This window comes from Vicia villosa, linkage group LG5 (assembly GCF_029867415.1).
Source record: "Vicia villosa cultivar HV-30 ecotype Madison, WI linkage group LG5, Vvil1.0, whole genome shotgun sequence".
Lineage (NCBI taxonomy): Eukaryota > Viridiplantae > Streptophyta > Magnoliopsida > Fabales > Fabaceae > Vicia > Vicia villosa.
The window spans coordinates 129,069,091-129,082,899 of NC_081184.1; the positions used below are offsets into that span (position 1 = coordinate 129,069,091).

A 13,809-nucleotide genomic window follows, 5' to 3' on the forward strand; every position below is an offset into this window, starting at 1 on the left:
AATACAATAAATGATTCGGACAAGTTGCTTAAATATTGCACTTTGCTTGAATAAGTGTATCGTATCAATCAAAATGGCTTACAAATCTTACTTACTCCATCTAAAAATCATCTTTTTCATTAGTTTATAATTTATTTGCAATAAGGAAAACCAATCATGAAGCAAGATTCATCTTTTTGAAAAATCATTTTGCAGCGGTTCGGAATCACTGCTACTAGTGGAAATAATTTAATTAAATTTATATCAAATATTTTTGTAGTAATTTAAATAATTATATTTCAAAACAAAATTAAATTAATTTTTCAATTTAAATTGATACAATAAAATTTGACAATCTCTCATCTCATCCCTTGGGGTTTCTCACGCATCATGTGCGTTTTCAAAAATACTCTTAATCTATAATATAAGAAAGTTCTATCTTTTTGAACTTTCTATGTGGTGCTGCCAAGTGGCTTAGTCTTAGAGTAGAATTTGTTTCTTCTTGATGCGCCATGTGTAATTTTGATGATTTATGAAGGTATGTTGTTCCATATTCCACCATTGATGTCTCACATAATTGGCATTAAGTTCGGTTTGTCCATGCATCTTCTATGGTCCATTATTATGTGTTACAAGCAGAACTTAATGAGGACTTTATATGCTTCTTTCCATTCAGCTTCAGCATCGGTTATGGTTATGTAATGAAGAGTGGAATGAAGAGTTTGTAACTCCTGCATGATTTTGTTATTTATAGTATTGGTTAGCTACACTTTTCTGTAGTATCATACCAGTGTTCATACGGTAAAATATTCTGCAAGCTGCTGCCAGAAAGGAAGTCTTCCCACATCCTGGTCTTGAAAAAGATTTGGAAGATCCTCAAAATTTTCTGGCTGAGGGTGTCATTGATAGAGCAGCAGCTAATCATGCGGCTAAGGAAAAATAGAAGGTATAGTAAACTACTTACTATATCCATAATATGATTGTATGAAGAATGAATGGGACCATTCTATAAGTAATTATTTCAATGATTGTGTTGCAGATGATGATTCATGAGCTGCGATACCTGGAGGATTTGAAGAAAGAACTTCAAGGTGCCACATATACTTCTGCAGGTTCTAATATATTGACAATATAACCAAACTACTGAAAAGTAATTAGATCTAAAAATTAAAAGGATATAAGATATCCAAGAGATGTCAATGGGCATGGATCACATTGCGCATCCACGATTGCTGGACACATTTTTAGTTATGTATTTCCAGTTGTGTATTTCCCGTTGCGACTCAATATAGACGGTTTACTCTTCCCTTTGTCAAGACTTTTGGTTCTCGATAACTTCAGATTATTATCAATTACTGCTTCCCTTATCGGTGTTATCTTCCTCTTATGCGTGCACACGGGTATGTACTACTCTTTCAAACATGGTTGCTACTACTGAGATTATTCAAATCCTATTTTATTTATGGATTAACTGTCTAGCTTCCTGTTTTTTTAATTTACCGAGTTCACGTATTCTACGTAGCAATGAAAATTGCTAAAGTAGAAGGATAATTTGACTAACACAATTTAAAATAATGAAACTGCAGGGTGAAGCAGATCAAATCCACATTCTATTCACTTCTTAAGGCTTTTATTACCACATTCTGATCACTATTTTGTCTTTCTTCATGTTGATCTTCATTTTGCTTCAAATTTGATAAGATTTGTTACTACAGTGCGACGATTCAAGATGAGACGTGAATCATTGGCTCTATTTCAAAATTAGTGTCAACTGCTATTGATTACAGGGATATGTTTGTACGAATTTGCGCACTGTTGTTTACTATCATTGAGTCACAGTTGCTGAATTAGAAATATACGGCTGCTGGAACAAGTCTACCGTGTGACAGTTATTCCTTGAAACAATATCCTCAAAATCTAATTGAGGTAATATTTCACCTATAATGTTGGTCACCAATTCTTTGAAACAATATCCTTTTCTTAATTAAATTTTCATTTGTTTTTTTTCCCTGGTTTCTATTCTACTTTATAATATGTTATTCATATTGGTCTTCTACTGAAACAAAATGAGGGGAAAATGTTAAGAATTGTTTATATTGTAAAGCCTTAACCAACCTGCAGAGATCTTAATCACATAAATCAATATGTCGTGGGACTTGCACTATGTGCTTTAGGAAACATCTGTTCAGCAGAAATGGCTCATGATCTTGCACCAGAGGTTGAGAGATTGCTACAATTACGTGACCCCAATATTCGAAAGAAGGTGAACTTTTCAATGTATTTCATACATTTCATTAGATAATACAGTACAAATGTTATTCTTTAGTTTGTTATATATTGCGGGAGAAGTTTTTGGTTCTTATTAATTTATATTAATCATTATGTTATAATGTCTTCTGTTTTATAATTTATGCCCATCAGATCCTATTGAATAACTTTGGTTTGCTTGAATCAATTGTTTTCCTAATTTCATGATTCCCTGTCTGTTTTGACCTTTTAGAGCATGCCGAAGCTACAGTCCAAGTTCTAACATAAGCAAATAGGAGAGTTGCAGCAGCTTCTCTGGTCCCGTTTCAATTCCTAGGGAGCCTCCAATTCCGCCAATCCGTCGCTGCATCCACATATCGCACATTTCAAATTACTGTTGAGACCACAGGTAATGCGTCCGGTCATTGGTGGAAAAGGCTTTTTGACGTTTGGGATCACAAGTGTGAGCTAGATTTTTTTGGTACTTATTATTTTAATTCTTCTTCTCTTCCATACAATACAAATCACATATTAATGTTAATTGAAAAATCTGCATAGGAAATCTTGCCAGAATTCTTCTTATGTTCTCAGGCAGAATAATCTGAAACACAACCATTCAATATATACTTCTTGGTATTTTTCAAGCTTCTTTATCTTTATGTCAAAACTGAAAAACTCTTTGGTTTTTGATTATTAGGAAGTCGAATGGCACATCGATACTATCAATGTATGTATGTGCAATGTAATCAATGTGATACCGTCTTGAGATGTGAGTATGGTTTTCATGTTTATTCCGTTTTCTTTCGGTTCTGCAGAATTAGTTCTTTTTTGCTGTGTGCTTATTTGATGCGCTGAATTAGGTGGCTTTTGGACTAATACAGGGTTACGATGTGATGTGCGGATCTGTTTTGTAGAAGATTCATCATGACATGGTCAAGTTTCCGCTGCATTAGTTCTCTGCTCCATAGCTTTCACAGATCCTAAGTCCAGGAAATGTCGACTCTGCTGGCAGTCACAACATCACCTGGTATGCCCTTTTCTTTGAAGATTGAATATTGGTGGAATTTGCTCTATGGTTGTATGCTGCAGCTTCTTAATCTGTAACCATTGAACCGCATCTTGACCTTATGGTTTTTGCATTCTGATGTGAGTACCGTGTTGCCTGAATTAATTGAACCTGTATCGTGATTGCATCACGCCCCTAGGTTAAATGAATTGATTGGTTGAATTGTGTGTGTTTAGTAGTGTATGTAGGGCTGGATTTTTACTGTGTGCAATTATTTGAAACTCAGATTTTCGGTTCAAGAAAATCTCTAAAAATAGCTTCTCATGATTTTCAAGAACTACTCTTGCCGACTTCATTGACGATTCTATTACTCCAATTCGCCCTCTGCACCAATCACATGTGTCTTCCTCAACTTTACAAGAAGCTCGGGAATTGTTTGGTGATGTCGATGAGTTTCTTTTGGCTTGCAGTCATGTTCGAGGATTAGATGATTTTAGAGAGACTAAGCTCGAGGATGAGTTTGAGCCTATTGTTCTCTCTGACAAATATATGACAAAACGATGATCGGATTAGGGAGCTTGATATTACAGAGAGAATGCAAGTATTCATTCTCTAACATTTCTGTGGAATAAGAAAACAAAACCTACTGGTGCTTTCTTGTAACATGAGTTTTTTCTTTTACTTGTGGATATTGGAACAAACTACTGGTGCTTCTTCACTTGATGGAAATAGCATACAACAAAAGAGTAGCTGGATGACATATGGGGTTGAAAACAAAGCGGGACATGAGAATTATAATGATGAAGTAATTGTTTTGTTGTGTTTATAGATTAAGGAACTGAAATTGAAACTGAGAAATTGTTTTGTTGTGTTTACAAATTGGCCAAGAAAAGCAAAGGATACTGTACATGCATTGTAAAATTGAATGCATGATTGTTTTATTGAAGGCTTCTTCTACAATACCTTATCTCTTAAATCTATAATTTTTAGCAATGATAATTTGTTTTTATGCATTAATTCAAAATAAAAAGCTTAGGAGTATATATCTATCTATAATTATTTTTGCAATGTTGAAATGCCAAGGACAAATTTGTTTAAATTATCATATAACTTCAATTTTAAATAAATATAATGGAAAGGTTGGCATTTTTTTAATAAATAAATTTTATAAAATTAATTATAATTAAAAAGAATTAGGGTTTAACTCTACACAATCTATAATATATTTGGGTTATACTACTCCAAGCCACTCCACTTCCATTTATATATATATATATATATATATATATATATATATATATATATATATATATATATATATATATATATATTATACAATTTAGTCAAAAGTGAGACAATAAGTTAACAGTCCCTTCATGTTATAAAATAAATAAAAATTACAAAATATTTATTATGCAAATGAATTGGAGAATTTGAGATAAAAAGTTGAAGAATTGAGTGAGTTTTTGCAATTGCCATGTAAAAAGAGTGAAAAGAATGGTAGAATAGATATTGTCTTTGTAACCACCATGTTAGTTAGAGTTACGGACACTGATATCTCAAACTTTGGCCCAACATATTATATAAATTTCTATATTTTACATATCTATTTTTAGGACATTTACGTCTGCAATAATATTAATATTGAACAAATGATAAGTGCCAAAATGTACTTATTTTGAGTATGTAAATAGTGGCACTTATCGATACTTTTGTTAATACCGTTTGAATAATTCCCCGTTTTGTGTATAAATATGTATACTTTGTGAATAGTTGTATTTTCATATACTTTTATACCATTTGATAGTTTTTCCTTTGTTTTTATAGGTATTCATGCTTATTGGAGCCTTGAGGAATAAAGTGTCAAAGGCACGGCTTCGATTTCGCAATTTTGGTGAAAGCCCGCTTAGCCACCGTCAAGCGGACTTCCAAAGACTCAAAATAAGGATGACCAAAATCATCATTTTGGTTTCCATTCATTCATTATTGGATAGAGCATTGAATAAGCTTTCCAACGCTTCGAACCGGGCGCAATTCGGAGTTACGGTTCTCGAGTTATGGCGAAAACAAAATCTGATTTTTAGCAGACTCCGCTAAGCGGAGGGGGTCCGCTGAGCGGATCTCCAGCGGAGCAAATCAGCGTCTGGATGCAATTTGAGTCCGCTGAGCGGAAGGGGTCCGCTAAGCGGACATGCTAAGACAGCAGCTCGTTAAAAGGGGCCAAAATCACATTTTTAGGTCATGGGTTGGGTATTTTTGAGTCCCAACACCATCAACTTCATTCTTAGATCAAAATTGGCTTAGAAAACAACTTCGGAGGTTGCATACGGATGATCGGGGGTGGATTGAGCGTCGAACGGAGCTGACAAACCGGGAGATTTTCGGTTCATTTCTCTTCTTCTTTGTGTATTTCTCTTTGTTTGGGTTTGTTTGTATATTTACTTGAATCTTATGTATATTTACCGATTATAATGTTATATTTAACTTGCTTTACAAATCTGTGTTGATATTATTCTGGATTTTTGCTCTATGCTGGGGATTTGGGTTGCTTTAGAGATAAACTTCTTGAATCCTTATCTAGGATGATGATCTGTTGGTTCTGAACTCTAGAGATAGATTTAGAGCTAGCATTCACTGTGGGTATCTATACGTAATGCTTTCGTGTTTGAGCGGCGCGCGAGAGATCGCCGACGCAAGAATACGGATGTTCTCGTGACTTCGCGTTAGAGATAACCTTAGTTGTGAGATGATCTCGTTTGTGCTCCAGAGATGGGCGCTTATGTGAGAGATACGTGATGACATAGATGAGTATCGTAGGTTGAGTATAACGGGTTGGTAAGTGTATGTTTGTGAAGAGTGAATATATTTACATTCCTGATAAGTTATTTCTCTTCTAAGAATGTGTTTATTCTTTTCCTGTCTATATCTTTGTTTACTTTTTGCTCATTCAATCCAAAGTTCAAAACCGTAGAAACTGTTCAATGGCATATCTCCATCTCTGAGGACGATAAATCTCGGATCAATATTTCCAAATCTTGTTTGTTGCTTGCCCTATACTGCAGTCAACGAAATGGCGCCGTTGCCGGGGATGGTTGTGATTGCATCGCAATAGTTTCCGTGGTCTTGATCTTTGTATATATCGTATATATTGTATAATTTCACTTGTATATTTTCACTTGTATATATTTACTTGTTTACATTCACCACTTTTCTCTTTTTGTATGATAATAGTTGTTTGTGTTCCATACTTGTGCATATGTGTTGGTTTGTGCACAAATTGTATACTTGCGTTTTCTTTTATATTTGTATAATTGTTGTATATATTTGTACCCGTAACGTTTGTTGAGTGCTTTGGTTAGGACACTTTCTTTAGGCTTGTGCGGTGAGACGTCACCATGGCATGACGGGAGGAAGCTACTTTCCAAACACCAAAACAATAAAGGCGTCGAGCTAACGACGTAAAACAAACGCTTGTTGGGAGGCACCCCAACGGTTGTAAAGTTTTGTTTATTTTTATGTTTAAGAGGAATTTAGGTGAAGTGGTGTGTGATTGGAACAGCTGGTGCAATTCTGATTTTTCTGAGTTCTGATGTGCCCGTTAAGCGAGCTCAGCTCCGCTAAGCGAGCATAGCAGAATTTTGTTTTTCTGCTCTATACCAGTGGGGTTCCTATTCCACTTGGTTCACTCCTTTTTCTCACTCTCACCAAGGCTATTTAGTAGTAGATACTAGTTTTATTTTTCTAATTCTTTTATTGGTTGTTTGTACTCGAATTTTGTTCGGTGATTCGAAGATTTTTGAGGTGATTTTCCAAAGCTTGAGTGTTTCAACTTGCGGATGTATGGTAGGATATTGTTTTTAAAGTCGTATCATTCAAGGTACTCATTTATCGCTTTCTATAGCATAACATGTTTAGGAAAATTTTCATTTGTACAATTACCATACAATTCAATCTCTTGCATTACTTGCTTATTGATTGAATCACTTTAGTTCTCAAACCATAAATGTGAGGAAGCTTTCCATTATTCACATATGCTGGAGGCCACAATCTTTGTTTTAACTGGATTTTATTATGCTTAATCTTTTGTTTATGTTGATTTTATGAAAGCATGAAAAGGATCAAGGCATTTTGTTTCATTTTGAGCACAACCACCATAACCAAATAGTCAATTCACCTTGTGAGTGTGTGATTATTTGTTAACCCTTTTGAGCCTTTTTGTCAATGTCCATGTTGTTTTTTCTAAATGCTTATCTTTGAGTGTTTAGTTCTCATTTTTGCATGGATGATTGATTCTTTGTTTTCTTGAACCCTCAACCATGATTTTTGTTATGAATTTTTACCTTGCTTAGAAAGTAGGGAGTATTCACATGATGGTGTGGTTGAATTCAAGTTGGGGAGAGAAATTGTTGCTACTTATTTGGTTGTTTCTATGAGGTTGAAAAGCCCTTGTGATTCTTGCTTTTGTATCTTCAATGTGATTTTTGGATGAATGCATAATTTAATCTTTTGTTTGCAAGATTGTTGGATGAGTGTTAAAAGTCCCTCACCTTTGTGTGTTCTTCATCCATTGATGAAATTTTGCTAGGTGTGATTCATGAGATAGCATGTATTGTGTTAGAATGTTTTGTATGCTTTTTGTGCATAGGATTCGTTTCGTTTACATGTTGTCGTTGTAGGATAGTGGTAAGTATTTACTTTGTTTATACGATTTTGTATTGAGCCATACATTTGTTTTTGGTTTTCAAAACTTGTTGATTCACAATTCTTTGGTTTATTACTTTTGATTCTTTGATTTATTTGACATTGTTTAAGGACAAACAAAGTTTCAGGTTGGGGAGAGTTTGATAAGTGCCAAAATGTACTTATTTTGAGTATGTAAATAGTGGCACTTATCGATACTTTTGTTAATACCGTTTGAATAATTCCCCGTTTTGTGTATAAATATGTATACTTTGTGAATAGTTGTATTTTCATATACTTTTATACCATTTGATAGTTTTTCCTTTGTTTTTATAGGTATTCATGCTTATTGGAGCCTTGAGGAATAAAGTGTCAAAGGCACGGCTTCGATTTCGCAATTTTGGTGAAAGCCCGCTTAGCCACCGTCAAGCGGACTTCCAAAGACTCAAAATAACGCTGATGATATTCAAATATTATATTCACAAACATCAGATTAGAAGAAAGTACAGGTGGCAGGCTACGCTGACTGACAAAAGGAACGTTGGAAGCTATTAAAGGCAACGTCAGTAGACACAGCGTGAACAAGGCTCGAGGTAGTTGACAAAAGCGTGAAACATTAAATGCAATGCTGTACGGAATACGCAAAGCATTAAATGCGCCCAACGGTCATCTTCTCAAACGCCTATTTAAATGAAGTTCTGATGAGAAGCAAGGTTAACAACTCTGAACCAAATTGTGTGAATATTAACTTGCTGAAATGCTGTTCAATTCAAAGCTCAGAAACTTCATCTTCATCTTCATCAAAGCTCACTACATTGCTGTTGTAATATATTAGTGAGATTAAGCTTAAACGTTAAGAGAAATATCACTGTGGTGATTATAGCTTTTAAGAAGCATTGTAAAACTCTTATTTGATTACATTAATTTGTAAGTAACTAGAGTGATCAAGTGTTGACCAGGATACTCTAGGAAGTCTTAGCTTGTGTCTAAGCAGTTGTATTTAGAGTGATCACGTGGTGGTCAGGATACTCTAAGAAAGTCTTAGCTTGTGTCTAAGCATTTGTTCCTAGAGTGATCAGGTTGTGATCAGGATACTCTAGAAGACTTAGTCGTGGACTAAGTGGAAAACCATTGTAATCTGTTGCGATTAGTGGATTAAATCCTCAGGTGAGGTAAATCACTCCGCGGGGGTGGACTGGAGTAGTTTAGTTAACAACGAACCAGGATAAAAATAACTGTGCAATTTATTTTTATCGTTCAAGTTTTTAAGACTACACTTATTCAAACCCCCCATTTCTAAGTGTTTTTCTATCCTTCAGAGTGTTCTTATTCACCCTACCTAGGGGTGTTCATTGGTTCAGGTAAATCCGACTCAAACCGGAATCCAAACCAACTCATAATATTTAGGTTGAACATTTTTTCAGTTCGGGCAAGAACCAAACCAAATCAATAACATCCAATGACAATTTGTTCGAGTATCAGATTTTCAATTTTTATCTGTAAACACAATCCAAACCAATCATAATTAATTATCATAAAAATTACTACCAAGCATTCAACTTCAAGACAAAAAAAAGTAAAATGTCACGTGTGGACAAGTTATTGTATTCTAATTTGTTATTATAAAATTGTTAGTGCATTGTGGTAAATGAACATAGAGCTATGAAACATTCATTGTCATACTACCTGAAGTGACTAATTATAGATTCAAAAGCTTTTATGTTAAATATTTTTCTTGTTAAATATTTTTTAATCTATTAGAGAAAAATTGCTAGTCTAATATTTACACTTAAACACTATTAATGCTATATTTCTTTATATTATCATGAAAAATTAATTTTCGTAAATACATTATTTTTTTCAAATATTTTTGCATTTTTATCAACCCGATCAATTCAACCCAAACCAGCCCGTTGTTTCCCGGTATGGTTGGTTTGGTTTGGACTTTATTGCAAAAATTTGCAAATCCAATCCATATTATTTTAACCGGTTCATGTATCAGATTCTCTCAAAATCGAACCAAACCGGCCTACGAACACCCCTAATCCTACATTTGAGTATATAACCAAAGTTGTTGTAATTAGTGTCGGAGGCATCTAACTCGAATTGAAACGGAAAATGAAGCCACTTATAAATCTGCTCCCAAACATGAAAAGCAAGAAAACAGTCAAAGAAAAGATGGGGGATAGACTCTTTAACAACACTACAAACGGGTCAACATAAAGAATTGAATCCGCTGATGATGCCCCTGATAGCTAATGCATCACGCATTGGTAACATGTTCAGCAACAATCTGAACCCAAAAACAAGAATTTTGCTAGGTACATTTGTTGTCCAAATCAAATCCAAAAGTTGAATGGTAATTTCATCGACCTGAACCTCCACGACAAAAGTTGCTTCTAACACTTGATAGCTACTTTTTACCGAGAAGCCGTGATTGCTCCTCCACCTCACAAAAGAGTCGTCCACTTTTCGGTGAAGTTGAACAACCTACAAAATGGAATAGAGAGATTCTAACTCCAGTTCTTCCTCCACCTGCAACAACTGATCATCCTTAAGCTTCACATCCCAAATCCAAGCATTGTCCACCCAAACCCCTATAAATGAAACTTTGTGCTTCTTGTGAGTTGCTCTTGCAAAAAGAAGAGGAATCAACCTACAAAAAGAAGAAGAACCAAGCCATTTGTTTTTCCAGAACTCAACAGTGGAACCATTGCCAATTTTGTAAGAGATATTATTTGAGAACCAGTTGTGACCTTCCTCTTCCAAAACAATAACCTTGTTCAAACCTCGCCACCATAAAGAATCATTTCTCTTGACTATCAGTTTGCTTTCATCAAGCATAAATGATTTTATATCTCCATACCTCGATGACAACAAACACGGCCATAAAACATTGACTTCATTAAGAATACGCCATTTCCATTTACTTCATCAAGCATAAATGTTGTCTTTTTAGGTTTTTAGGCCGATTTAGTTGTCTTTGTAGTTTTTACCCCTTTCCTCCTTTCTAATTTAGCTTTTTTAAATAGGTAAAAATGGAACAATTTCTCCATGTGTTTATTCATCATGGAGGGACATTTGTTGATGATGAACTGACTAATTATGAAGGAACAACTTTAGAGATCAAATGTGATTGTGATAAGTGGAGTTATTTCGAGTTGATAGGTATAGTTAAGGAACTATGATATATGTAAATAAATATTGTGTGGTATAAATATCTACATTTGGGATGCATAATTTGGTTGATGAAAAGGATACCCAGGATATTGTTGATTTATGTAAGGTGATGGTAAACATCGTTGATGAAAAAATCTATATAGTGCAACCAGAAAACTTTATGTCAGGAGTAGAAATGTCATTCCAGGCCACTATAGCGGTGCCCCAGAGCCGCGCGGACCCCACCCGCGCGAGATGCAGGGTACGATGGCGGAGATGGTGTAGCGGCCGCTACAACCGAGATCCCGGGTCGTTTCCGGGCGGAGCGGCTTATCATGTTTTCTGTGTTTTTTTAAAAAAATTTCTTCTGTATTTTGATAAGAAGAGGAGAAGAAATACAAGAAACAAGATGAAGAAGTATATAAAGCGGTGGCCAAAGAAAGAAGATGAAGGGGATACACACTTTCCAAAAAAAATTGTTGAAAAGTAAAAAAGATAAATAATTTATTAAATATTGTACTACCAACAACTACTTACAGCTGTAAAAGCTTGATGGACACTTTATTAAGCACTAGTCACAATCACAAGGCTGCGTAACTTTCCCTCACCTTTAACTCTCTCTCTCATCTTTATTTTTCTTTTTCTTTAATTTTTAATTTCACAAACATAGGCTTAAAAATGACTAAAGTTACAAAGTCACAACAACTACTTCTAATACTTCTAATATAGCTGTAAATAATACCATTAATAATAAAAAATAATAATAACATATATAAGTTTAACCCATTATTATTTTATTAAATAGATTTTTATAAAAATTTTATGGAGTTGTGTAATTTGTATATATTATTTATTATAGATTATTATATAATTATTAATATACAAAAAGTTATCCTGCTATCCGGGATCCCGCTATTCCCACTATTCCCATTTTTGAAGGTCGGCCGTTCTGCTTTGCTATCCGGGATTAATAACTCTGGTCAGGAGACTTAAAGAATATGGTTTGCAAATTGACAAAATCCATTTTTGGGCTAAACCAGGCGTCTCGTCAGTGGTACCAAAATTTTGATGAAGCAATTCTCTCATTTTGTTTTGAGGTAAATGTTGTTGAAGATTGTGTTTATCACAATTTTAGTTGGAGCAAGTACATTTTCTCGGTCTTGTATGTTGATGACATACTTCTTGCCACGAATGATATAGACATGATGCATGAAACTAATAAATTTATATCAAGTAAATTTGAAATGAAAAATCTTGGTGACGCCTCCTTTGTATTAGGAACTCAAATACATCGAGACCAGTCTCGTAGTATTCTAGGATTGTCACAAAGGAGCTATATCGAAAAGGTGCTTAAAAGGTTTGGCATGTAGTAATGTAAACCAGGGGATACTCCAATCGTAAAGGGAGACAATTTAGTCTTAGTCAGTGCCTAAAAGGTAACTTAAAAATTTAATAAATGCAAAATAATCCTTATGTTTCAACTGTAGGGAGTCTGTTGTATGTCAAAGTTTGTATGCGTCCAGATATTGCGTTCATAGTTGGGATGTTATGCAGATATTTAGCAATCCAGGAGTGAATTATTGGAAAGTAGCCAAAAAGTTTATGAGGAATTTAAAGAGAAAAAATATATTATATGTTCATGTATAAAAGGCCAAACCAGTTGGAGATCAGTGGATATTATGCAGTTTCTTGGCGTAGTGCCAAACAAACTCTTACAGCTTCATCTGCACCCAGGCAACATAATTTATATCATGTTTTTAGGCATCCAACCATAGGATTAGTCATTTATGGATTTTATGTTTGGTATTATGTATACATACTTTGGTTTTGAATATTTTGTTTTATAAATTTTGACATTCAACTATTTATACTTTGTACAATAAGGTTATTGAATGATCCCACTAAAGTAAAGTAGAAATAGTTGAAAATCGACATGTACATGCCACCTTCCTGTGATTTTCATGCTACACATTTCATGATGAATCTATGTCAATTAGTTGTGTCACTATTAGTGATCATTAATGGATTTAGTTATGATTGATATAACAAAAATTCATTTTGATTATGTATACTATCATGACTAATGGATGAGATAATTTGAATATGCTTGAAATATATAATTGTAAATTTTGAGCTCATAAAGTCTAACATGTGTGTAAAGTTACATATGTGACAACAGAGAGATTGTTAGAATTTTGGGTCACAAATGTAATATAACATGTGTTAGGGTCATTATTTATTTAGCCAAAATTAAAGTGGTCTAATTGATATTAAGTCTATGGCTAAGAACATATATGTCATGAAAGATTATTGTGTAGATACATAAGTCAATATCTAATTTGATAAGGGGACAATTAAAATATTGAAAACTAAGAAATAACCCTACGATTATTTATATGGGTAATGGTCTCCATTTGTAGGGCGATCGAAATACACAGTTTATCATGATTCTCTCTTCATCTCCATCAGAAGAGATTAATGGAACCCTAAAAAACTCTACAAATCGGAAGATCACATACCCGCAAACCTTCAATGATTTTAATGACAAATTCAAATACGCTTCAATTTTCATTCCTTGATTGAATTTTGATATGAATTTACAGAATGCTAGTCGATAACATATTTGACTCATAGAAATTAGTTTAAAGTTTGTTCTTGATTTCTATATCAAAAGAAATCATAAGATTACAAATAGATCTAACATGAAGATCATTCTAAACATTTTCACCGTGATTTTT

The 13,809-nt window shown here is 34.1% G+C and overlaps 2 long non-coding RNA genes across 2 annotated transcripts; both read left to right on the forward strand.

Annotated features, from left to right (window-relative positions):
* Window positions 1-417: 417 nt before the first annotated feature.
* On the forward strand, window positions 418-1,947 carry LOC131607314 (uncharacterized). Its single transcript, XR_009285259.1, has 3 exons — window positions 418-925; window positions 1,019-1,379; window positions 1,566-1,947. It is a non-coding gene; the product is annotated as an uncharacterized LOC131607314 (long non-coding RNA).
* A 159-nt stretch (window positions 1,948-2,106) lies between these two features.
* LOC131607315 (uncharacterized) lies at window positions 2,107-4,178 on the forward strand. Its single transcript, XR_009285260.1, has 4 exons — window positions 2,107-2,242; window positions 2,480-2,635; window positions 2,924-2,995; window positions 3,108-4,178. It is a non-coding gene; the product is annotated as an uncharacterized LOC131607315 (long non-coding RNA).
* Window positions 4,179-13,809: the final 9,631 nt, after the last annotated feature.